Source organism: Rattus norvegicus, chromosome 4 (assembly GCF_021556685.1).
Source record: "Rattus norvegicus strain SHRSP/BbbUtx chromosome 4, alternate assembly SHRSP_T2T, whole genome shotgun sequence".
Classification (NCBI taxonomy): domain Eukaryota; kingdom Metazoa; phylum Chordata; class Mammalia; order Rodentia; family Muridae; genus Rattus; species Rattus norvegicus.
Window position 1 is genome coordinate 175,443,520 of NC_141537.1, and position 25,810 is coordinate 175,469,329.

Genomic DNA, 25,810 nt, shown 5'->3' on the forward strand with positions numbered 1-25,810 from the left:
AAATCAAATCTAAAACCCAAGGATCAGAATTTCATGGTTATATTTTCCATTTTTTTGTTAGTTTTTTGCATCAGTGTTAACAGTGGGAGTCTTCACTGCAAATATTTAACCTCTTACTTTGCTCTCTTTTTGAAAGTTCATGACCTGTATAGAACCAGAACAGACTTTGGTAGCCTTCCATCGAAGAGTTGGCTGAGGCAGCCATGCAGGAATGACAACGGTGGAAAGCTACAAATTCCCAGAACCCCCCCAGGAGTCGTTACTCATAGACAGAGACTGTACATGAAGAATAATTAACAGCAATTACTTTCCTCCTTCCACTCTTCGGTCAGACTTGCTCCAATGAAAGTAGTAAGACTGGTTAAAATAATCAGTGTAATTAAACCACTTGTGCAATATAAGTCAGGTTTTTTTTTTTTTTAATTTGGTACTGGAGACTCGAACCCAGGGCCTTACTGTGTTTGTCAGCTTTCTATCAGTGTGGCAAGGTAACTGAGAAAAATGACCAAATAAGGACTCTTACTCCAGTTAGCTTTCTGTTGCTTCGAAGGACACTTATGGAAGGGAACTTCCAAGTTATTGAGGGATGTCAGGCAGGACCTTGCAACAGAAGCCCTGGAGGAGCAGACGCTGCTCACAGGCTTCCTTTACACTCGTGATCTTTCTTACACTGCTCCGGCCCACCTGCCTGGGGATGGGGTTCTCCACTGTAGGCTGGGCTCCTACATCAGTTAGCAACCCAGGAACCGCTCCATAGATGTGTGATCCAAGCAGTTGTTCAGTTAGAGCTGACCTCTTCCAGGTGACCCACCCGAGATCTGTGTCAGGTCAACACGGAAGCAGCTATGACCGAATGGAAAGTGGTTTGCTTCTTGCTCAGGTTTAAAAACTTTTCTTTATGTGTATGGCCATTTTGCCTTCATGTTTCTGTGTTCCACATGCTGACCTGGTGCATGCAGAGGTCAGAAGAGCATGCTGGATCCCAGGAGCTGTCTGTAGCTTTCAGCACTGCGTGGGTGCCTGTTCCTCCCTCTGTAAGAGCAGCAGCTGCTGCGCCCTCTTTCCACTCCCAGTGTGCGCTGTTGTCCCCTCAGTCCTGTCTTCTCCCTCCACGTCTCCTCCCTCCCTTCCTCCCTCTCCCTCTCTCTCTCTCTCTCTCTCTCTCTCTCTCTCTCTCTCTCTCTCTCTCTCTCTCTCTCTTTAAGACACAGTCTCACTATATAGCCCTGATGGTCCTGGAGGTCACTGTTAGACCAGGTTAGACTTAGACTTGGAGATCCTCCCACCTTTTCCTTCATAAGCTGGGATTAAAGTGTGTGCTAGCTCGCCCAGCTCCACTGACTTTCCTTGCGCGTTGCCTGGCAGCTCTGGTACAGTGGAAGCAACTTGCTTTCAGACTCAGAAGTTCATGCTTAATTTCCTTCAGCAGATGTTTTTCCAGGATTAGGAAGATACAACTTTTAAATACAGGGGATTCTCTACTACTCCTAGTTGGAGAACTTAGGTAATGAAGAGTGCTGAATTCTATCGTGTATTTTTTTTTCTCTAGTCAGTAAAGCAATTTCCCCCTTTTAATTTGCTACTTAATGAATTACATGAATTTCATCAACGTAGTTTTGAATTTTTTTTTTTTTTTTTGAGACAAGAGTTTCTCTGTGTAGGTCTGGCTGTCCTGGACACATTTTTGTAGGCTGGGCTGTCCTCGAACTTACAGAGGAATGCCTGCCGCTGCCTCCCTGAGTGCTGGGATAAAGATGTGCACCCCGCACCCAGCCCATGCTGCACCCTTTAAAAGTTAATAAGCTTTTATGTTAGGGTTAGGTTTTAGCGAAGTTCGAACAGAAGGTAGAAGTTCTGTATATGTACTCGCGCAGACACAGTGCCCCCTTCTGGCGATGCCATGCTCAGAAGCTAGAAGTTCTGTATATGTACTCGCGCAGACACAGCGCCCCCTTCTGGCGATGCCATGCTCAGAAGGTAGAAGTTCTGTATATGTACTCGCGCAGACACAGCGCCCCCTTCTGGCGATGCCATGCTCAGAAGGTAGAAGTTCTGTATATGTACTCGCGCAGACACAGCGCCCCCTTCTGGCGATGCCATGCTCAGAAGCTAGAAGTTCTGTATATGTACTCGCGCAGACACAGCGCCCCCTTCTGGCGATGCCATGCACAGAAGGTAGAAGTTCTGTATATGTACTCGCGCAGACACAGTGCCCCCTTCTGGCGATGCCATGCACAGCCGAATTGCTGCACATAAATTGTATGTCCTTATTACTCTGGATGCAGTGTATTGGAGTCGATGTTACACATTGGCTTAACGTGTGACTGTGGTGGTGAACGTTTTCCCTGTACAGTTGTATCGTGCTTTAGAAAGTCGTTTGGTTAACCCGGACTCCTTAGAGCTCCCAGAGACTCGTGATCAGTCTAAGAATATTACATAGACTGGTCTGATGGCCCTGGCACATGTGTAGGGGAGGACTACCTTGTCTGGCCTCAGTGGGAAAGGGTATGCCTAATCCTATAGAGACTTCATGCCCCAGTCCAGGGGGATTCCTGAGAGAGAGGGAGGGAACCCCCTCAGAGGCAAAAGGGAGGGAGAATGGAGGTAAGAACTCTGGAAGGGAGGACCTGGAGGGTGGCAACATTTGGAATGTAAATAAATATAATTAATTAAAAAAAAAAAAAAGAAAGTCGTTTGGTGCACTTAGTACTCTGTACTAGTCCAGCGTGCTCATCAGAGTGCGCCATGCTGTCTCAGCAGCAGAGGGCCTGTCCCTCAGTGTGTCTCAGCGGCAGAGGGCCTGTACCTCAGTGATACTGTTGACCTGCTCCTTCATCTGATTTGAATATTTCAGTTTTGTGTTATTTGATACTTAGCTGTTTTTCTAGCTTTTTATAAAAATACATAAGTATGTATATTTATAGGTGTGATGTGCTATTGTAAAAAGTATTTAATAATCAAATCAGTAATCAGCATACACATCTCCTCATGCATTTATTGTTTCTCTGTGTTAGGAACATTCATCCTCTTGGAGCTATTTTGAAATACACAAATAATCGTCGTGAATCGCAGTCACCCTATTAATCGTGCTGAAGAACACTGGAACACCTCTGCTTTACTGAGGTGTTCTACCTGCTCACCACCGTCTCCTTCTCTGTCCTTTCCCTTCTTTTCCTAGCCTGTGGTAACCCTTGTTTTCTGAAATCAACATTTTTAGCTTTCAAGTGATTGAGAGGATGTTCTTTGGTGCCTGGCTTATTTCACCCAGTTTAATCTAGTTTGACACATCAGGATTTCATTCTTTTTGTTGTTTTGTTCTGTGTTGTTTTGTATTGGGGAAAAACAGTTTCACCTAGTCCTGCTGGCCTCGGACTTGCTCCACAGTGTAGGCTAACCTTAGATTCCCCTCCCTTATGCCTTAATCCCCCAAGAGCTGGGTTTGCAGGCGTGCACCATTACTCTGATCCTCATACTTGTGCCGCTGGACTTTTCTCCTGGTCCCACACACAGACACTCGTGCTTTGTGCTTTGTTCATTGGTGTTGTGCTGCCTTGGCGTGCTAAGCAGGCCTTTTTACCACTGCCCCACACCGGCAACCCAGCAGCCTGTCTTTAAAAGTGTACTGAGATGTCATGGAGGGAGATGGACAGATTGCTCGGGAATTAAGAGTACTTTTTATTCTTTCAGAGGAACCAGTTTCAAGCACCCGTGTCACGCAGCCAATACTGTCCTACCTCCAGCCTCAGTGGATCCAGTGCCTCATAGAGCCACATGCACTTACACACCTGTACATCATTAAAAACAATGAAAAACTTTTGACAAGTATCATAGGCATTTCTTCATTTTTTTATCCAAAATTTGCTGTCGATTGGGAAAGTCTCAGCTCTGTATTAAGTTAATTGGGAGTATTATTAAAATAGCTGTTCTACCTGATAAAGGGGAAATGCAGAGGAGTGAAACCTGGTTTGACATGAAATTAAGTAAGCCTGGTACTTGATATTCCTGAATTGTGAGCGTAAACAGCTGTCTGTAGTGAGAGCCCTACTGGGAGCAGTAGAAAGGGACATGTGGTGCTGTGAAAGCCCCAGGTCTTGCTTTTCCACTCAGGGCCTCCTGTCGGGCACACAGTGTGGGGTAGAGACTGTCGAGACTGTCTGAGCAGAGGGAGAAATAGCTAAGACGCCTCATAGAGAGCACGAGTGATTAGCATCTTACATCAGGTACTGATTTCTGTGGATGGTCTCTTGGTATCTGGCCTTTCCCAGAAAGCAATGGGAAGCCCAGTGCCTACGCCAGCCGAGGCACGATAGAGGTGCAGGAGTTTCTGGGATCCAAAGCAACACTGCCCCAGCACGCACGGCTGCTTGTTTCTGAGGTCTAAATATAGCTTCCCACATGTTTTGCTGTAGCTTTTTCATACATATCTGTGATGTGAACCCTTAGGAGGGAATACGGCATCACAGGCTTTTGTTCCTCTCTCTGTGGAGCATAAAAGCCATGCATGTGTTTGTTCACATGTGAGCCCCGACGCTGTCAGTGCCACCAGGGTCACAATCAATACAGGTCCTGAGCACAACACACATGCTGGCCGCTGTATTAGTGTGTGAGCTTCTGTCTTCTTCTAGCAAGCCTTCCCTTTCAGATGGCCCAGAAACACAGAGTCTTCTCCCATTGAATTTTCAGCTACAAACAACAACAACACCACCACCAATATGTTTTAAGGTTCAAATAAACTTCCTTTTTCCTTGAATTGGAAAAGATGAAGTTAAGTGAATATACTCTGTCGAATAACCTGCCAAAACAGGGGCTACAAAGATGAAATCCACAAGGTCTAGAGAGTCTTGGAACCGCATAACTCGAGATGGAATTGGAACTGCCCATCCGCTTTGTTTGGTGCTGTACACTACGGGAGTACATACTGTGTGTGTGTGCTAAGACTACAGGCTGGCGTCATACTTGCTATGTTGCCTCGACTAGCATTTGTGCTTCAGATCAGGTTACAGGAATTCATAATCATATCTGACCACTACTTTACTCTGTCTCTGGGTGGATACAAACCAGTTTTTGTTTGAGATTTTGAGGACAGGAAATTAGAAGCAACTTTTCTTCAAGTTTTCATCCCTTTGATTTTCGTAACAGCTGCTGCTTTGCGGTTCTCACATGTTGCCCACACAGTAACCTGGTCAGCACTAACTGAACATTTGTGTAGCTGTCAGTGTGTAAGCATTTGACTTTACAAATGAGTAGACTAAACTTTAAATGCTGCCAGAGGTGAGATTCGTGCTTAGAGTGGGTTAGAATAATGGACCTGTGCCCATCTAAATGCTGCTGGGATGGAGATTCATGCTTAGAGTGGGTTAGAATAATGGATCTGTGTCCCATCTAGAAAGATCTCAGGTGTGCTTGTGAAAAAAAGTCCATGTGCAAATGCAGACAAATCCCACCTACAGTATCAGTAGGTGTCAGATTCTGGAAATGTGAATGCATTTCAAAGTCCTCACTGGGTGCCTGAAACCATACATTGTACCAAACCCTGCGTGTGCACCTTTATTTCCTATGCATATGTAGCTCTGATAGTTTAATTTTATACATTATATAAAAAATATATAACAACAAAGAAGAAGACAGAAGCTCACACACTAATACAGTGGCCAGCATGTGTGTTGTGCTCAGGGCCTGTGGTAACTGAGACAACCAGTAGATGGTGTGGATGGAGTTTCCCTCTGTCCTGGGATTCACCCTTGCAACCTCAGGTCAAAACTACATGGGGAAAGAAAGCATATCTGGTCATCATTCCCCGAACACTGGAGTAGTATTACTACGTACATCAGATTTATAATGTGACATCTAAGTATACAGAGACCAGGCATACAGAGGTTTATAGTGTGACATCTGAGTACACAGAGACCAGGCATACAGAGGTTTATAGTGTGACATCTGAGTACACAGAGACCAGGCATACACAGTGGCAAGTAGGCTGTATGCAGATACTGCCTTTGAGACATGTCCTTTACCTGTGAGTTCTGGCTGTCCTGGAATTTGCTCACCCCTGTCTCTGAGTGCTGAGAAAAAGGCCTACACAGCACACGAGAGTGTGAGCATGTGCAGATTTCGGTGCTCTGTAGGAGTAGGGCTTGTGACCAGTTGGTTACAGATACTGAGTGTGGACATGCTGGGCTAAAAGGATGACTCATCTTCTGGGCAGGCAGGCGAGGTGAGATGGCAAGGGGTTTCAGCATGCTCCTTAGAACAGAATACACCCTAAAGCTTTGGAATTGCAACACTTCCACCCCCTTGACCCTTTTGGTTTTTGTCTAGATAGCATCTTGCTCAGCCTTGGCCCGAAACTCCTTGTGCAGTGTCACTGGCCTGTACTTCAGCTTCTCCGCTGTTATGACTCTGTGTGCACACCATCATCGTGGGGTTGAATTATTTCCCATGTGTGTGTTTAGATTAGAGATGAGCGTAATGTCCTTCCAAAGGAGTTGTCCATGTGATTTTTTGGCACACTCTCTTAGCTGGGATCTTAGGCTGAGCTGGCTGGCTGGTGACCCCAAGGATCTGCCTGCCCTGCCTCCCAGTGCTGGGATTACAAGCACACAGCAGTGTGCTTGGCTGTTTACATTTGTGCTGCGATGCAGTTCCGGTCCTCAGGCTTCTGCAGCAAACACTTCACCTCTGAGCTTCTCTCAGCCTCCTATTTTGAATTTTTCATTTAATGTTTTAGTGGTCCATCGGTAATGGAAACAGAGAGAGCAAAACTGTATGTAAGATAAACTCCTGAATTCAGTAACTCAGAACAGTGATATAGATCTGAATGGGGCTTAGTTATAGCCTGTGTCACACTCATTGTGAAAAAGTTTTTAAAAACTCCTACCATGTCCGCCGATACATTCACTATTATAAACCTTGATTTAGAATGAATTTTGAAAAAAATTAGTCCATAACATTAGTTTCCTAATTAATGTGGGTCCTGCAATAATCTGGCAAAGGAGGCCATATTTTTCTGGTGGCGTGGGAGATTGATTGGCTGCATTCTGCAAATTGTGTGGATATCCCTTCCTTGCTTGCCTTCAAGTTCTGGGCTTCTCACGTTCTGGCGTACTAGTTTATAGAAGGGAGAAAGTAGTAGCCATGGTTAGCTCTAGTAAATGTTCCCTGCAGGAGGTCTGGCCTCCTCCCTCTGCCCATAGCCCAGCCTTGGCCCCTGTGCTGCGGTGGAAAGCATGTGGAATCTCTAGGAGGCAGAGACAGGACAGCCTGTTGGAGTGAGCCAATGACCTTCAGATACCCTAGCTTGTTGTCTGTTGATGTTTACTGTAGCAAAGTGGGTCAGGCTTTAACTTGTTCATCCTTCCTATGTTTGCATTTTAGTCACTTGTAAACAGACATTTCTGTCGTTATCTTTGAACTTGTATTATGAGTTATTACACTCCTCTCCTACGTGATTCAACTGACGTCAGTGCAGTTTAAAACACAGTCCAGAGAAATTACTGAATTTGACATCAAATATAACTAAATATTTTCTAGTGTGCCTTTGACTTTTGCCAAGTGCAAGTAGAAGTTTTCAGCCTCTACTATTAAAAAGGCTTGTTATGGTTCTGTAGGACAGATTAAACACAGCTGGGAGAGAAGTAGTTCGTCTCCCAGTCTCTCCGCCCTCTGCTTATTTTCCTGTTTGTATTCCTGGAGGCAAACAGCTGTGCATCCATTTTATCCTTTATTTAAAATGTGACTCTAAAAAGAAGCGGGGCTTTCAGACTTAGAAAAAACTTTCCATTAGTTACTGACTTTTTCTGTTGAAACAATGTATTCATTATATTAAAATACCTCTTGAAAGTAACCCAACATAATGTGTAAAGTAGCCTTATATGTTAGCCGAATTTGTTCTTCTGCTGTCTTCACTGATGGCTGCTCTAATATGTTCCTGCATGCCTGCTGTCATTACAGTTTCTAACCACTGCATAGTGCTTCCTTATTAAAAACTCTTCATTTGAAAACCTGTGGGGCTGGAGAGATGGCTCAGCGGTTAAGAGCACTGATTGTTCTTCCAGAGGTTCTGAGTGCAAATCCCAGCAACCACATGGTGACTCACAACCATGTGTAATGGGATCCAATAACCTCTTCTGGTGTGTCTGAAGACAGCTACAGTGCACTCATATACACTAAATAAATAAATCTTAAGAAAAATAAAATAAAATCTGTATAGTTCACTTAGACCCACAATACCCCCAATTACCATCAGTAATGAAAATGTGATACTGTTAAATGTATTTCTGGGCTGATTAGATGTCAGCGTTCTAAAGCCATGTGTACCGTACAAATTACAAAATTGACTCTTCAGGATTTAGTTCAAAGAAAGGGCTGTGAGTAAATAAGAACTTTTTGGTCACTTGAATCAACCAAGTATTTGAAACACTTTTCAAAATTACCTTTAAGCTAGGTGTTGCTTTGCATCTATATTTTGAACACAATATATGAAAATGTTATTTATTCTGACTACAGAAGAAATATGTGTCCCTGCTGGAAAAATACAGAAAGTTGCTGTGAGAAAACGCCCGCCCTCTGCCAGTGCCAGCAGTCTTGGCTGACACCTTTCCAGTGTCTGTGTATAAGCCAGGAACACTGAAATGTAACACACGGGGGTATGGTAACTTGGTGTATTTAACACTTCTGGCACATGCATGACCCTGTAGATTTTATTAGTAGTATTAGAAGTCTCTGTGAGGATGAGAAGTCAGTGGTGTCTCCCTGCCCTTTGGGCCCTTCTCCCCCACACACTGTTGGCAGTTGTCTGTATCACTGATGACTAGTTGGGTCAGTCCGTGCAGTCAGTTCTCTACTTCCTGCTTGCCTTTGACAGAGTCCTGCTGTGTACTCTAGGCCATCCTGGTGGAGCTCACTGTCCTAGTGCTTCAGCCTCCTTAGTGCTGTGAACTCAGGTACACGTTATGTCCCCTGGTTTGGATTTTGTTCTTTTGATACTTCATAGTGAGATATTTTAAATGACACTTTAATTTGTAGATGCACAAAGCTTATAATCTTTACTCTTGAGTATCTGGTTTTACTTTATGTGCATGCGGTTTTCCTTCTATGTCTGTGTGCACCCCCTGTGCTCCTAGTCTCCTTGGAGCCAGAGGAGGGCAAAGGATCCCTTTGAACTAAAGATAGCAAAGCCACCATGGTGTTGCTGGGGTGGAACCTGTGTCCTCTACAAGAGCAGTGAGTGCCCTTGACCACTGAGCCATCACTCCAGCCCTTGTCTTCTAAGCTTCTTCTGTCACAGTCTAAATATGGCTCTTGGACACGTGTTTCTTCCTTAAGACTGTTACAGGTTAATACTGAGGTATAATGAGTAATACTAATAATACTGATACTATCAGATTATAATGAAACAGGTTATTTTCATGTAAATCAGATTTACTGTGGGAACATTAGCTATTTATTGACATGTCCTGCACTTCCTTTTTTTAATTTGTTTGCTTTTTCGAAGTCTGTGAGCTGTTAGAAGTTGTGCCTGTGCTCCCTGCAGCCCTGGCTCCTCGATGTGTCGGTGCCTCCTGGCCATGCCGAACTCCAGGCAGTCTCTGCCTCTGCTCAGGACTGGACTGCAGGCCTGGGCCAGTCCCGTGTCTCTTGCAGAAGTGTTCATGTTGAAGGTTAGAAGTGGTGATTGGACCTGAAGAGAACTGTGGCAAGAACTCTGAAGAAAGGAGCAAAAGAGCTTACACGTCCTCAGGGCTTTTTCTTTTTGTTCTTAGTTTATTTCAAGGGAAAGAAAGTAAAATTTACAAGTGTACTCCCAAGTACACACAGTGCCTGTCAGTCTGTCTGCTTACCATCCGTGAGTCGATGGCCAGCTTTCTCTGGAAACATCTCTTCAGTGAGCAACTGTTACACTCCCACTGGGTCAGCCAACATGCGTTCCCGGGGTTCCTAAAGGTAGAAGTTTTGAATTCTCTTCATGTACCATGGGCTAGTAGTGGGTTTCATGGTTAGCTATTATTAACAGTCATTGTATCACGTCCTCCCGGTCTGCCAGCCTCCTGCATGGCATCACCCAGAATTCTCTCTCATTTACATTCCCATTTGATAGCATGTACAGCTACCATGGTTAAGAACCACAGTTTTAATCTCTGAGATTGAACAGAAGATTTGGCTCAAAGTAAATGGAAGCCGCAGTTTCTAAAGCCTCCTGGCCACGATTCTTCCTTTGACAGCAGGCGTGGAGACAGCAGCGTAGCTCTAGTGGGCCAGTTACGTCCTTCTTGTTCCAAAGAGAACTGAGGATGTTCTTTCCTTGGGGAAAACAGTGGTGACTACATTAAAGTCAGACGACCTTAGAGAGTGATGTATTTCTGAGGTAAGCAGGTAGACTTCAGTGAAGAAGGCCAGCACCACAGTGAGCCCCGGGCAGAGGAGGCGAGCTGTAGGTCGTGCTAAATTGTTGTAATTAGAAACAGAGTTGTTGCATGACCACATAAGCTAGTGAGCTTTCCTCACTGCTACAAGTCTGTGAGACAGTGTGCACGTGAGGAACAGCCACTGTTCTGCCATTCATCTATTTCCTCTGGAAAGTTTTCAACATTAAATTTGTTAATAAATATTTACCATGTTCTGTTATTCCTCAGCTTCTATGTATGAGTGATGTATAATTTCTAGTATTGTGATTAGATGAAATAGGTAAAAGAGATATTTCTTTTCTCAAAAGTTGTACATTTGCTTATTCATGTTTGTGTTTATGTGTGTCATGTGTCTTCTAAGATGTGTATGCAAGTCAGGGGACAACTCACAGGGGTTGGTTCTTTCCTCCAATCAAATCTGGGTTGTTGGATTTGGCAGCAGGTGCCTTCCCTGATGAACTCTCTGACTTTGGCCTCTGCTTAATAATTTTGATGTGAAAGTCAGCACAGAGGCTGAAGGAGAAGCAGATAAAGGACCACCGTGTTTCAGGGTGCCTGAGGTAGATATGATAATGTACCTACGTTCCATTGGTGACATAGCGAAGGGGCCAGTAAGGCTGGTGTGTGGGCTACAGTGGGAGGAGGGAGGTGCCAAACTGCAGGTAGAAGTCACTGAGGAAAAGGATAGTTTCTTTTTTATGTAAGTAATGGGTTTCTTAAGAACCAAACTCTGGATTCACCTAATCCATGGGATATTGTTTTTACATGAATTAAGAACACCTTCATCTGAGATTATTTATTTCAATGTACAACATTGAAGCAACATGTCTTCACCGATTAACTACATAAGCATAGAATGTGTTTCCATTTGCTTTTTCTTGCTGTAGTAAAACACTGGACAAAACCATCTTAGTGCGGGAAGGGCTTTCTATGACTTGAACATCCAGTCACAGGCCGTCTTTGAAGGGAGTCAGGCGAGAGGCGTGGAAGAAGCTGCTCACTGGCTCCCAGGCCTCGCTCAGTCTGCTTCTTGCAGCACCATGTGCCCAGGGGCAGTCCCCACAGTGGGCTGGGCCGGCCGTCCCACGTGCAGCATTAGTCAAGATTGCCCAGAGGCCAATCCGAGGAAGCTATTTTATTTTCTCAGTTGACGGTCCCTCTTCCCAGATGGCTTGAATTTGTTTCAAATTGACAAAGACCAACCAGCAAGGAATACAAGCCAAGATTGTCCTATATATTGAATTTTTTTAAAAAATTTGCCATTACGAGCAGCGCACAGCCATGTGTAAACTCCAGTTCCAAGGGATCTGACACCCTCATACCAGTGCACATAAATAAAATTAAATTTTTTTTAAAAAAAGAAAAAATGTTAGAGTTTGATCATAATCTGTTTTGAACATCAAAAGTGTTCAAAATACCTTTGGTGTTGAGCACTGATCTAATGGCATTTGTTTTATTTAGTCTTAGAATTTTCATGTGTCCTTAAAAAGACACAGTAGAAAATGCAGCCCAGTGGAGAATTCAGAGGAGAACTCGAAGCTCAGCGTTTAAAGGCAGTTACAGGACTGGTCAGCAGGTCGCAGAGGTAACCCAATGGCTACCAACTGAGACAGGACACATCATTGAATCTCCTGGCTTCTGAGTCTCCTCTTACCCACCCTGTCCACCACTGTCCCCCACAGAGCTGAAATCTAGCTCTAGACTCTTTGTTCCCAAGGTCATTTATGCTGTGTCCTTTATTTTTTTTTCCCAGTAAATTGCACGGGCTTTACAAAATACTAGTAGTTTGGTTTTTTGTTGTCATTACTATTCTTTTTTTGGTTGTAGAATAAAATATGAAAAGAAGAAGAGGCCCAAATTAGAATAACCTCAATTTCATAATTTTATTTAGCTAGTCTACATGATACTGCCTCATTGAAACCTGCTTCTGTTAATCAAACTCATCACAACTCTGATTGACCTGTCCCTCTGGTCTATGTCTCTGTGACTCTAGCTGGCCTTGCCCTGGCTTGGCTCTGCCTCAGGTTTGAGTCCGCCTCTGTGCTCCGGCTGCCTTTCCTGGGTGAAACCTGCTTTAGCTCTGCTTTCACACATTATGATGTTCCAGCCTTCCACGCCCTGTCGCTTCCCAAGTTTGTCCTCCCATTCCTCAGAGGTCAGAGATCAGCTGTTTATTTTCCTGTTTCTAGAGAAAGTTCTGTCACTTGTGTGGCCTGTAGCTGACTGTGTGTGCACATAGCACCTTCATATGTAACGATGTGGGTGGTGATAAACCAGTTTCCCACAGCCGTGTTTGTCCACCTCCCTTCCTCCCTGGCTCCTCCCTCCTGGCACTAAGTGCTGGTCACTAGAGCAGCCTGGACATCCCTCCTGATTTGTCCTTCAGTGGCCTTTCTGGACTCTGCACGTATCAACATGGCAGCTGTCCTTATGTTTTGGGTTATTAAATTTATCAAGTAAGCAAGTGATTTAACCTCTGCATGTTATCTTTCTACTGTGAGAAGGCAACAACAGGAGATAGTTGCTAAGCATGGCATGTATTCATTCAGAGAGAAAGAACTACTCCCTATAGACCTTACCCGTAGCAAACTGGCACGCCCATACAGCCGGCCTCACCGTTCCCTCGAGCTCACCCAGCCTCTTTGTCCTGCAGTCTGTCCCTTGCATGTAGATAACCCTTGAAAGCCGTCTTCACGGTGAACTTGAAGTAGCAGCAGCAGCAGCAGCAGTTTGATCCTGGGTTCTCCTGGAGTTGAGAGTAAAGCCAGACAGTGAACAAGTATGTCTTTTGTACTTGAACTCCAAGGGTGAACTCCATGTAGCCTTCTTGCAAGACAGATAAACATGTCATCAGATGTAATGCATTATTTGATTCCAGTGCATAAGCTTTGGTTTTCATGTTGACATTGTCCTGCCCATGACTCTGTGTTGTCGGAGGCTTCTCTCTCCCTGGAAAGTTGTGGGCAAGTTGCTGCTGGGATAACGTTGTGTTGGTGCTCTGAGCCATGTTGATCATTGTCAGGTTTGGAAGTCTGTCTCGTCCCTGTTGGTTTGTGTATGCTGTCTTAGATTTTCACTCCTTCCTCTCTGTGGACTCCGTTCTGTTGCTGACCCGAAGTGGTCATTTGGCCTGCAGTGTGCACAGGGCTGAGGTTACTGTTGTGATTCCTTATTGATAGTTCGGTGGGGAGCTGCTCATTAATCAGCCACACAGACCAGTCTGCAGGTACAGCAGTGATAGCTCAGCAGCGTTTGGTGTCAGTGGGAACCTGGACTGCAGATGTGGCTAAGTGAGATCCAGAAGATAAGTGGAGTTACTCGGATGCTTGTCCTCCACACTGAGGAACGGTCTGCTCGGAAGGCCTCTTGACTGGTGGTGCAGTGGGTCTGAGGAACGGGGGAAAGTTTGTCTCAGGAATGCAGAGATGAGACGTTTGGGGAACCTGAGGAAGAAGTGTGGCATGGAGCCGTACGAAGCAGCAGAGTTTCTGGGATGACAGGTTCTGCTTATCCTGCCAGAATACGTCAGAGAGGAGTCAGAGTCCATAAAGGAGGACCAGGGTGATGGAAGAGTCATTTTAATCTTCAGATATAAAATGGTGCCCAGTTTTCCTGTCTTTGCACTTTCTGTTTTGAATTTATTTTGTGGGAGCGTATCTTCCCATTTCCTTGCCAGACCCACTTGAGACACCTTTGTGCGCGCGTGCGCACACACACACACACACACACACACACACACACACACACACACACCCCATCTAGGCCCATGGTCTCAATGATAAGCTAGTCTTGGAATGAAAGTGCAATGCCATCTACCTCCTGGTTTCACTGGCTTCCTTTTTATTCTTCTGTTGGCATGAGCATTGTGGTGTGGTGGTAATTGTGATGGCAGCTGCTGCAGGAGCTGTAAAAACCATGGTAGCACAAATCTATCTTGAAAAAAAAATTTATGTGTACAGATGCTTTGCCTGCTTGCATGTCTGTGCACCATAGGCAGAAGAGGGCATCAGACATCCTGCAGCCACAGTGACAGGCAGTTGTAAACTGCACAGGTGCTGGGACTCAAACCCAGGTCCTCTGGAAGAATGGCCCATGCTTTGAGCCAGTGTGCCATCTCTCTAGCACCAGGAAATCTATGTTCTGTCAGATACCGACCTAGCATTCTGCATACATATCCATCTTTTTCTTCAGATAATAGAGGGAGCTGAGGAGTATGAAATTGCAGACAGACACTAGTAATTATAGCATTCCTTTGTGAATATACACTGTAGTTGACTAAACTTGCTTTACTTTTGGCTATTAACATATTTTATGAGAGAACTTGAAAGCATATGGTTCTTCCCTATTGGAATGGCTACAAAAAGCAAAAGTAGAAGACAAGTGCAGAGATATAAAGCGAGCAGCCACAGCTCCAGTGGTGTGGATGAATGTGTGTGAGAGCTGGGCACAGGGATATCCCAGAAGCCAGCAATCATTCTCTCAAGTAAGATCTGAGAGAACTATATACATGCATGCACCAGGAAATGGTAGACTGTTCATGGTAGCTGTGTTAAACATAGAGAAGCTGAAAGCCAACAGTGGGTAAATAGATGCATATTCACATAATGAAGGATGGTACAACAATAGACAGTTAATAACTGCATATAATAATTTAGCCAAGTGTCATAAACCTGCTGAGGAATACATTCCAGCCCTTTAAACATAGATATATCACATATATATGCTAGGTATCTTACATAGTGTGTGTGTGTGTGTGTGTGTGTGTGTGTGTGTGTGTGTGTGTGTGTGTTAGAGCATGTCTTTCTTTAACCATGGCTCTCCCAGCACTCTGGAGGCACATGGATCTCTGAATTCCAGGTCAGCCCGGCTACACAGGGAGACTGTCAAATTAATTAAAGAGTAAGACATTGATGTCCTGTGTGCTAGGATAGACCAAACTTCTGAATATAGACCTAAAATACAGTGACACAAATACAGTTTAGCTTACTTGTGGCCCACAGAAAACTTTTATAGGACATATGTTCTAGACTGTGGTCACAGTAGGGGCTATTTCCCCTCTGTGTAGCCCTTAGGGAATTGGGCCAGTATTGTCTCTGCTGTGCTCAATGAACATGTAGCTCAAGGGCACACTACTCACTTTCTGTTGTAAGAGGACATAACCACATGCCCACACCAAACTGTGGGGATGCAGGCAGGGGGAGTGATACATACTGTGAACTCTGGTTATTTTTGCTATCTTCTGACATACCAGTACATGGTGGCTAATTTTTATGCCAATGGCTATAGTTCTCATTACTACTTTTATTGTTAATAAATTGTTCCATTGAACAGATAGGATGAAATAAAATTAAATAATTGAATGACCGTGTGGATGATTTCATTTTGATTTTTGCTAATATTGACAATTCTACAGCAAAAGTCCTTGGTAAGAAAATAACTTTGGTATGGTCACTTCTCTTCTTCTGCCATGAAGGCTCTGGTGCTTTATCCAGTGAGGTGGCTCAGCAGTATCCATTTTTTGTTTACTTATTTTATTTGCTTTTAAATTTTTAAAACTTGAGTTCTTGTGTGGGTGTCTATGATGCGGGTGTTAGGCATAGTTACTGTAGTGAAGCAATGTCATCTCTTGGGGTTGAAGTGACTTAAATGACCTGAGCGACTTAAAACAGTGAAGATCTATATGCTTAAATGATGCTGACTATGGCCTTCATGTTAAGTAATAGTAAGTTGACCATATTTTTCATATTTTGACCATAATTTCATTATTGCCACAAAACTTTTATTTTACTGTCTTTTGATCTCACACTCCACTCTCCTGCCTCCTCCTGATTCTGCTCTTGGTGTCATATTTGGCTTTATCCTTAGGTTATGAAAATGTCTGTGTTCCTGAATAGATGTTGACACTTTCATTCATGTGGTTTTTTTGTGTTTTGTTTTGTTTTGTAAATCTAGTTCTTCTAGAACTGATTTGTCTATAGGATCTAGTTTTCTTTTTTGATTGAATGTTACTTAATTATGCCAGTAGAAATTGGTTGATTTTATTTTTAAGGGACCGTGTGAGTCTTAGATAAAACCATCCAGAAATGTTTTAAGATGACTTTCTAGGTGGGGATTAGGACGGAGTAAGAAAGGAAGCTGTAGTTCTGAGTCTTTTGAAGGAGAGAAACCCGTATTGGTACAAATAAAAACGATCATTCGCTCAGAATCAGGAGTTCTCTGACATTTGGCAAGTCTCCATCTGCTAGCTGCCGCCACTCAGGTGAGGCCTGTCACTTCCCTTACTTTAGGGCCACATCTGACTCACACTGAGACTCATGCTGGTTGAAGCTAAATTTGAATTGATTTAGTAAAAATTGACATCAGGATAACTTTAGAGACTTTTTCTGTATGCATAATTTATGGCATATTAATTTATTTAATGTGCATGACTATGAAAAGCTACTATTAAAAATCACCAAAGTCAATTAGCATGACTTTGTTCCTCAGTTTACATAACATGCTTTGAGCACATCTGTACATGTGTAGCAATTACTAGGTGTTTGAAAGAAGAGTCCTTCCTTGCTCATTGTGCTTTAGTCAGCAGCTATGCTCAGGTTTGTGGGTAACAAAAGAAAAACTTAGTTGTTGGATGAATAACCCAAGGGCGCCCAGGGTATCCCCCAGCCCCTGCTGACCTCAGGCTCATGGTCTGCATTTGTTTGGATTCCTTTGGTTACAGAGACAAACAGTGCAGTGGTAGCATATGCCCATATGGTGATCACTAGAGCCAGGAGTTTGAGCTCATCCTCAGATTCATAGTGAGTTCAGCCTTGGCTACATGAGGCCTTGTCTCAAAACATAAAGATGTCATTTTCTTTGCTCATCAACCTCACAGCTAAGAGACCTTTAAAAACATCAGAATATGAAAGCCCCTTCGGTTGGTACTACTTATTCTTCTGATTGTCTCAGTCTTAGAAATGTCAGTTTCCTCTATTCCTTCCCATCTGCTGCACTCCACATAAGCTCTGAATGCTGGGTCGGCTTGCCGATCTGGGAACACTGAGAATTGCTGGAGAAAGCAATATAACCCTTCTCTTCCACTTGCCATTGGCTGGCTGTTGGCTTTGTCAGTCCCTCACTTCTGTAAGGCATTTGGGGTGGAGTCCTTAGTACAGTCCGTTAGCTGAGGGGCTGGGCTCCTACACCATGCATGGGAAGCTTCTCTTGGTTATCCTCATTCACCCTGCCATAGCGGAACTGATTACTATCAAAGCATATTCTGCAACCCATAAATTTGTGGGTTTTGAATAGAAACAAACCAGACTGGCCTTGGGTATCTGTTTTTAGGTAGAAAGAACCATCTTCTGCCTGCCATTTTGTTTCATCTATTTTGAAACATTTTCCTTCATTGATTTAGTGGTTTTTGAGATTCACTTTTCATTGAAATTGTATATTTGGACTTGATCAGTGGGGAAAAAGCACTTCTTTTATGTGAAAATAGACCATTCTAATATTACATAAAACTTAGGAGTTTGTGCAACCAAACTGAGTTATGTTTTGTTTGTGCCACAAATGAAGCAAATCACTCTGGCAAATACATTTTGGAAACCACAAGACCTTGTGCTGAAGAGTTTATATGATTTGCAAACAAGTTCTCTAGCAATTTCTTTTGGTGAAAGAAATGAAGTTGGACACTAGTATCTTTGTTGTTATAGCTGGATCTTGATGTCAACCCATAAGGCCATGTGGCGAAGCGTGGTCACCAGGCTGTGGCTGTGTTCAGAGAGAAGTGTGGGGAGGCATGGATGCTCTTAAGAGTTTTGGGAATCCAAACGCTGTCCTATGTCTTTCTGTTTCCTAATCACCACAAGGTGAACCAGCTTCCTCTACTACCTGCTTGTTTGCACTCTGATAAGCAGCTCTGACCAGCCAGTGAGCCAGGAACACAGGGACTTCGGACATGCCTCATGTCCCTTCCTTCAGGTGTTTGTTTCTGTTTATGAAACACTTCACAATCTTCTATCCCCCCCCCTTTATGTATGCCTGAAAATCTCATATTGGAGACACAGTCCATTTTCCAAAACGTGTTATTATAGATGGCAAAAAGGGTTCTGCAAGTTTTAAGATAGTGATACATAATACTCAATTTTGAGATTTCTGTTAAGAAAGTTTTAATATTCAGGCCAGCTAGATGACACAGTGGGTGAAAGAGGTGGCCACCAAGCCAGATGACCTGTTTTCTCCCTTGGTTCCCACATAGACCAACTCCAGTTGGTTTTCCTTGAACTTCTACACTTATGTCCATGACACACATACATAACAATAAAATTTCTTAAAAGATTTATTTTATGTATGTGAGTGCACTGTAGCTGTCTTTGTATACACCAGAAGAGGGCATCAGATCCCATTTCAGATGATTGTGACCCACCATGTGGTTGCTGGGAATTGAACTCAGGACCTCTGGAAGAGCAGTCAGTGCTCTTACCTGCTGAACCATCTCTCCAATCCCACAATAAAATGTTTTTAAAATGTGTTGCTGAGAATCAGGAGACAGAAACAGGCAGATCCTTTGTGAGTTCAAGGCCAGCTTAGGATACAGAGCGAGGCCTTGTCTCAATTAGATCTGCCTGCCAGTGAAGGAAGACTTGACTTTCCCAGGGTTTCACCTCACCAATGGTTCAGTACTACCTACTAGGAAAAACTACTCGGATGAGCACTAAACCGTAAAAGGCGATGTGTAACTCCAAGAGATAAGCAGTTTGAAGAAACCCATTAATAAGGTTTGAGAACTTATGTGTGTTTATTTGGTTAATTCAGGTGACTTCTATGTCTTTCCCTGTGTCCAGCAGCATTCAGTGACTCCTCCAGTAGGGCCAAGGCACAAAGCAGCTTGTATTCAGTTGAACCATGGTTCCCTTCTTTTTCTTTTATTATCTGTTTATTCACTTACTTTTTCCTCTTTTGTCTCCTTGAGATCCCTTAGCCCAGGCTTACAAGCGACTCACTCCATAGCCAAGGCTGCCCTAATGCATGGTAGTCCTTTGCCAGCTGCTGAGCTTATCAGTGGGAGCTGCCCTACCTAGACAGTGTCATAGTCCTTAGCTGCACATCTAACTTGTATTTTTTTTGTATGTGTGTTTTGTGTAGCTTCTGTGTACTCCTTTTTGGTAAGCTAACCAGCTTCTCATTCTCACCAGTGTGAGGGAAGAAGTGTTTGGTCGTCTGTACACGAGAACTCAGCTGGCATTGTTGGGACTGTTAGATCCATTGTTAACTACCTGACTAGGTGGGAGTCTGCACTGCTCAGTGACGCCTGCCGTCTCAGGAAGCAGCCTGCCTATAAGTCCTGTACCAGAGTGTGACGACCAGGTCCTTGGTGCCCTCACCCCAGAAGGTGAATGAATCACTTATCTCTCTTTTTCATTCACTAATAACATTAAGTGTGTGACTTGTGTGACATTCCATGGCACCCTTACCTGAAATGCTTTGCACTCCTTGTAAACCCCCTGGGCAAACCTTTTCTGAATAGTAAGATGAGCAGAGGGAGATGAGGTGGGGGTGAAAATCGTTATGCGGTAGAGTCTTATGAGCTAACAGAAAACTCTTAAGGACAATGTTGTTTTCTCTGCGGCTTTGACTGAGTTCTAGGAAACTCGGGTTAGAAACTAAACATTCAGCTTTCTTTAGTAATTCTTATTCATCTTGCTTATTAGATGGTAGAGGTATATTGAAGATGCTCGACTCGAATGGCCTTTTGTGTTGTCACTTGTGAATGTTTATGGAGCCAGGGAGCTGTAAGCGAGCACTTCTGTGGCTGACTGTAAGGAGTTTTACTGCTGGGCATCCATCCACTCGGAGACTAACTTCCTGGGCGAAATGCTACCTCCCCCCTCCCACTGTGACTTTAGAAGTCACTTTCATCCTTCATTTCTGACATCACATGACTTGTTTTCTTGATTGTCTTTCCCTGTCCGCTTAAGTTGCAGAGAAAGCAGCTTAAGCTGGCACGTTAGTTGACTTAGGTGAAGTGAAGATGATTGTCACAGCCTTTGTTGTTATGGAACCCACAGGGCTGTAGAACTTTTGCTGACAGTGGTCGCCTGTTAACTTGCTGTATCTTTTGGTGTTTGGCTAATAAGATAATTGCAAGCCTCTCCAATGTAATGAAGTGAAGGTTTCCTTTTCCACTTAGCATGCAAAACAGGAACAGTAGTTAGAACTGTTGTACCCACATTTTCCTCCTCCATAGGGAAGCCTAGATAACTTGGCTTGGCTTCTGTAGAGGTCATGTGAAGAAAACAGTCTTATGTGCAGCCTTATGAGAACAGAACTGCCCAGTTATGCCTAGACACACAGTGATAGGAGAAGCATTGACGAGCAGGGAGCACTTACATCCCATGCTGGAGGACAGAAGAGTTAGGGGAGGGTAGAGATCATTAGTTCTTTTTAATGTATTTTAAAATGTAAATAAAGAGGCAGTTTATACTGTAAGTCCTAGCGGTATCCTGTAATAAGTGTAATGTATTGCGCAAGGAGGATGGCACAGTAGCTCAGTGGTGGAACATCTGCCTGGTGGGCATGAGCCTTGCTTCATCCCTCAGACCCGACCACAGTCCTTTAGAAGAATGTTGAAGAGAACGAGGCGTGAGGACTCAACACTACCTGACTTACAGAGCTTACTGTAAGTAATCACAGTGTGCTTAGTCATTCTAAATACAGTGCACAGATCACCGAATGCAGCAGCTGAAAGAAAAGTGCTGCACATAATCAAATAAATGTGTATACACATGACCGTGTGTGTACACATTCATACATATGTATATAGAAGGAAGTGCAAAGCTGTGCACATACTCAGATTAATACACACACTTTGTAATTCATTTTTATAGAGAGAGCTATAAAATTATCACAGTGGAGAGAGATGGTAGTCTTGAAGGGAGGACGCTGAGCCAATGAGCGCGGTAGAGCATGGACCTGGGTTCATGAGAGAACTCTGACTCTTGGGCAACATTTATGTTGGTTTGGTTTGGTTTGAGACAGGGCTCTCTGCATACCTTTGGCTATCCTGAAACCCACTGGGTTGACCATGCTGGCCTCAAACTCATAGAGATCAGTCTCCCAAGTGCTGGGGTTAAAGGTGTGTGTCACTGCTCCCGGCTCCCTGTAAATATAAGATATATAATTTATACATTATATAGTTACATATTATGTATTAATACACTTCATAATTGTATGTTACATATTATTACATATTAATATACTTGACAAAAATGGGGCTAACTTGTGTTTCAGTGGTATAGGACCTGTTTAGCATGTGTGGGGCTCTGGGTTTGTTCCCAAGCTCTGGAAAAAACTTTTTAATTAAAATTATAAAAAAAATGCACTATTGACCTTAATTTAAAACTTCTAAAACTGTTGAAAGAAAATATATCAGATAATCTTTGTGATCTTAAAGTATGTAAAGATTTCTTAGAAATGATGCCAAAATAGACAAGAAACTTCATAGGAGACTGTGAGAGAGGACCAAGATGTGTTTGGAATAGATGTATGTGGAAGTGGAAAGGAAGCTACTAAAAATGGACGGAATAAGAAGGAGGGCGGAACTGAAAATGGACGGTATAAGAAGGAGGGGGGAACTGAAATAAAACATTTTGTTTGTAAAGTTCTATAATGAAAACTAATGCTATAAAATCAATGGAAAAAGAAATGATACACAAAGTATATAGTTCATACATAGAAAAATAGGTTGAAATTTTCAAAATTAAGGTGTTTTATATTGTAAAAGAGAGGACTGGAGATGGCTCTGTAGTTAAGAGTTCTGAGTTCAATTCTTAGCACCCACCTGGCAGCTCAGAACCGACTATAACTGTAACCTTTAGGATCTGATGCCCTCTTCTGGTGTGCAGATGTATATACATGCAGAGAAAACACCCATATAAATAAACAAACCTTTTAAAAAAAGAACTAAGAAGGAAAATAATCATGGGGAGCATATTTGTAGATCATACATGACAAATTACATCCAAATAGCACAGTGTTCAGAAAACAGCCACTAGGCAGTCACTTGTGGGTTTCCTAGGTGAAGAACAGAGTCGCTCAGGCCTTCGAGTGTCACTTTGTAGCAGCCCACTTCCTAAGTTCCTGCTAGGCCCCATTCCACCTACAGCTCCACAAAGGAAAATGGTCTACAACTACAGTAATGCATCAAACCCATAATTAGGAACCAAAGCATAACTACTCAAGAGAAAAAAGGTGACCATAACTCACTGTATGACATGCAGATGTGTGAGGCACAGTTCTCAGTGCTGGGCCTCGTGAACCCACTGGCCCTCTAGAAGCCCTGCACACCAACCGCCGTTACCCATCCCGACATGTTGAGTGGGCCGCATGCTTTGGGATTAATGAGTGCTGGTCAGTGCTCTTCCTTGCACCTCACAGGGGCTCTTTGTTCCTGGCCATAAAAGGAGAAATCATAACCAAAGCACTACTGGTTGCCTCTCACTCATAGCAGTGTGTCATCTGTTCACTAAACTTCCTGTTCCCCCAAGGATTTTCAGCCCCTACCCATTAGAAGAAGAAGAAATAGATCCTCACAGAAAAGTATTCTTGGAGTCAGACAGGAGTAAGGATGGAGTGGAGCTAATGCGGGCGGGGCACCAGCCAACGCTGTCTTCCTCTTCCAGGGGATGCTTTTCCTTAGCAATAAACGTCAGAAGCACAGAGTCGCTGTTGCAGGCTGCTTTGTCCCTCACTGTTGGCCTCCCAGGAACATGAGGCAGAAGAAGACTGCTGCAGCCTCAGGTGAGATGTGTGACTCAGTCATGTGCACAGGCACCACACACTGTAGGCTAAGAGGCCCTGTGGGACCGAATTCCCAATATTGGGTTTAAGGCCAGGGTCTAGACCTTCCTGTGTCCTCAGCCGTCACACGTCAGATACTTAATTTTAGTTAGAAATGTGACTTTCATCTCAGTCCTCATGAACAGAACCTGCAGTTGCTATAGCAGCGATCTCTTTCCCATCTACATGAGATTTGAGTTTGAGACAATTACTTCCTCACAGATTTCCAACCTGTAAAATGAAGACTCATAGCCATTGTAGCTCGGAAGTAATAACTCAGAGGAAAAGTGATTTGTTTTCCATGAGGGAAAGCCTGAAAACTCACCTGCAAAGTCCAGTTTGATCGGAAGGGAGACTTCGTGTAAGACGGGGACTGAAAAGTACAAGTGTAAAGGCCCAGCCTTCCTCCAGCACCGAGAAGAGGCATTGGCTCGGGCCAGTTACTCATTAGCTGTTGTTTCTGTTGAGCCTCTTACAGGATGAGGATCGGAGGATCGTTCCGTGGCCTAAGGAAGAAGCTTTGACCTAACTTTTGGTGACGTTTGGCACTATAGTCACTTTCGAGCACTCAGCTGTCATCGAGGAGCCTGAAGTCTGCCATGGCTCCACCCCACCCCCAATGGTACATTTCAGTTTGCAGTGCAGAGTGGCCAGACCCATGCTGTGTGCTTTCATAAATTGTGACTTCAGGTTCATGTTTAACTCAGAGAGTAAGAATTAGTGATTTCTCTGTTGAGCAAGTATGAACTTTGACTTTGTGGTGGGGATGTTTGTTCCCGTCGTTAATGCCTCTGACCTGAGCAGTGCCGTCATCCGTACATATGGGATTGACCATGGAGAAGCAAGCTTTGAGTCATTTGATCATTTGATCATTTCTTACAGCAACCCAGGTTGTGATGTGCTTTGTGTAATGTGCTGTGTCGTGGTTGGGCTTTAGAAACCATGAACACTCACCCTCTACCCTAAGAGCTGTGACTGCCCAAGTTACCTTCTTGGTGTGCGCCGTGCACCTTTCAGGAAAGCGTGGGAAGTGCTGCTGGCCCCACGGACTTGGGAAGGAGTGCACACAGAAAGATCGTGTGCTTCCCATCTGCGTGTTACCCCCTGTTCACAATTCATTGTTCTCTGGTTAAATTCAGCAAGAACAGCTGAAGTCAGTGATGTGTCCTATCACTGAGTTAAATACAAGTCTGTGCAGGGATTATTGAGCTCTGGGTCAAGAAGGAAACCCAGTACCAGACACCCAGCTGGGGAGTGGGGCTCCATAAAGGGCGTGGCCGTGTTTCCAAGTGGGAAATCGGCATAGTGAAACAATAAAGATGCGCTGTCTTACAACACGGTGTGGCAGAACAGCAGCACCTTTGGGCTACGCGGTGACTTTCATGGGTGATGTTGAGCTATCCTGGCCGTGAAATGGAAGGGCTGAGACTGCACTCCGCCTTCTCCCTCTCTGACTCTTTAGTCTGTCACGTTGGGTATTGGTTTCCTTACCTCTGTGAAGGAATCCTGGGCAAAATATCAGTGTATTGCTTTCTTTAAAAGAAAGTAAATGTACTTACTTATTTATAGGGAGTGGTGACCATGCATGTGTTAGTCAAATTCACTGAACTCTAGAAGTCTGTGAAGTTATTGGTTTGCTATGTTGGGAAACAAGAAACCCAAATACTTAAGAATAAAGAAGGGGGGAATCTTACATTTGTAATAATTTAATTACAGGTGCAGTTGTCTCTCAGAAATCTTATGATTCATACATGATTACATTACATTTTAAAGGAAGACATTTAATTCCTTTGCACTGAGAAATCTATTTTTCAAGTAGTTATTTTATACAACTGCAGTCACTCCCAGATGCTTTTTTCATTCTTCTTTTGCTCTATGCTTTAGTGATGGAGCCCTCGTGTAGCCGTACCAATTACACAAATTGTGTACCTTACACTCATAGGAGAAGGTGAGTGTGGCACCGTGTGACTAGTGCGCATGGCTAAGCGCTGTAAAGGAACCCGAGAAACAGCTGAAGAAAAGAGTGAAGGGCTGATTAACTGTAAAGGGTTGGTGACAGATTTTCCTCTGACCTCTGGAGCAGAGGGGAATTGTTATAGTACTTATAGGTAAGTTAATGTTAAAGCAGTGAAATTTAGCCTCTTATTTATAAGCACTCAGAATATAGACAACTCATTTAAGACCCATACGCACACAGTGGAGGTTATAGATCTTGCTCTTCTATCATTGCAGTGAACCAGTGATGTTTGTACAGTGTGCAGTCCCTGAGTTCATTAGGATCTACATTATCAGCTCTGAGAGTCCCTGTGTGTTCTGTCCAAGTCCAGAAGGACTTAGCAGTTGAACACAAACTTGAAATCACTGCTGAGAATGGAATTTGTACTTTGAAAGACTAGGCTGTTTGACCAAAGTCACTGGCATTTTCATCCTCTGATTACTTAGTAGGCTTGGAAAAACCTCTCGATCCACTCATAGGGCTTCATTCCTAGGGCTGAGGCATGGACAGTCTGGGGCTCTTCATATACAGTAGTAAAACACTGAGACTTGGTTTGTGGAGTGATCCTGAAAATGAGTTTTACATTGGCAGC

General features: G+C 43.6%; 1 protein-coding gene and 1 long non-coding RNA gene across 51 annotated transcripts in view; one reads left to right on the top strand and one right to left on the bottom strand.

The window, feature by feature from the left end:
- The window catches only part of Plekha5 (pleckstrin homology domain containing A5), a 169,595-nt gene that overhangs the window by 17,350 nt on the left and 126,435 nt on the right, over nucleotides 1-25,810 (top strand). The window lies entirely within an intron of this gene.
- LOC147995129 (uncharacterized) lies at nucleotides 18,707-23,870 on the bottom strand. The gene is made up of 3 exons (XR_015687135.1): nucleotides 23,548-23,870; nucleotides 22,650-22,833; nucleotides 18,707-21,543 (listed from the first exon to the last, which is right to left on the bottom strand). It is a non-coding gene; the product is annotated as an uncharacterized LOC147995129 (long non-coding RNA).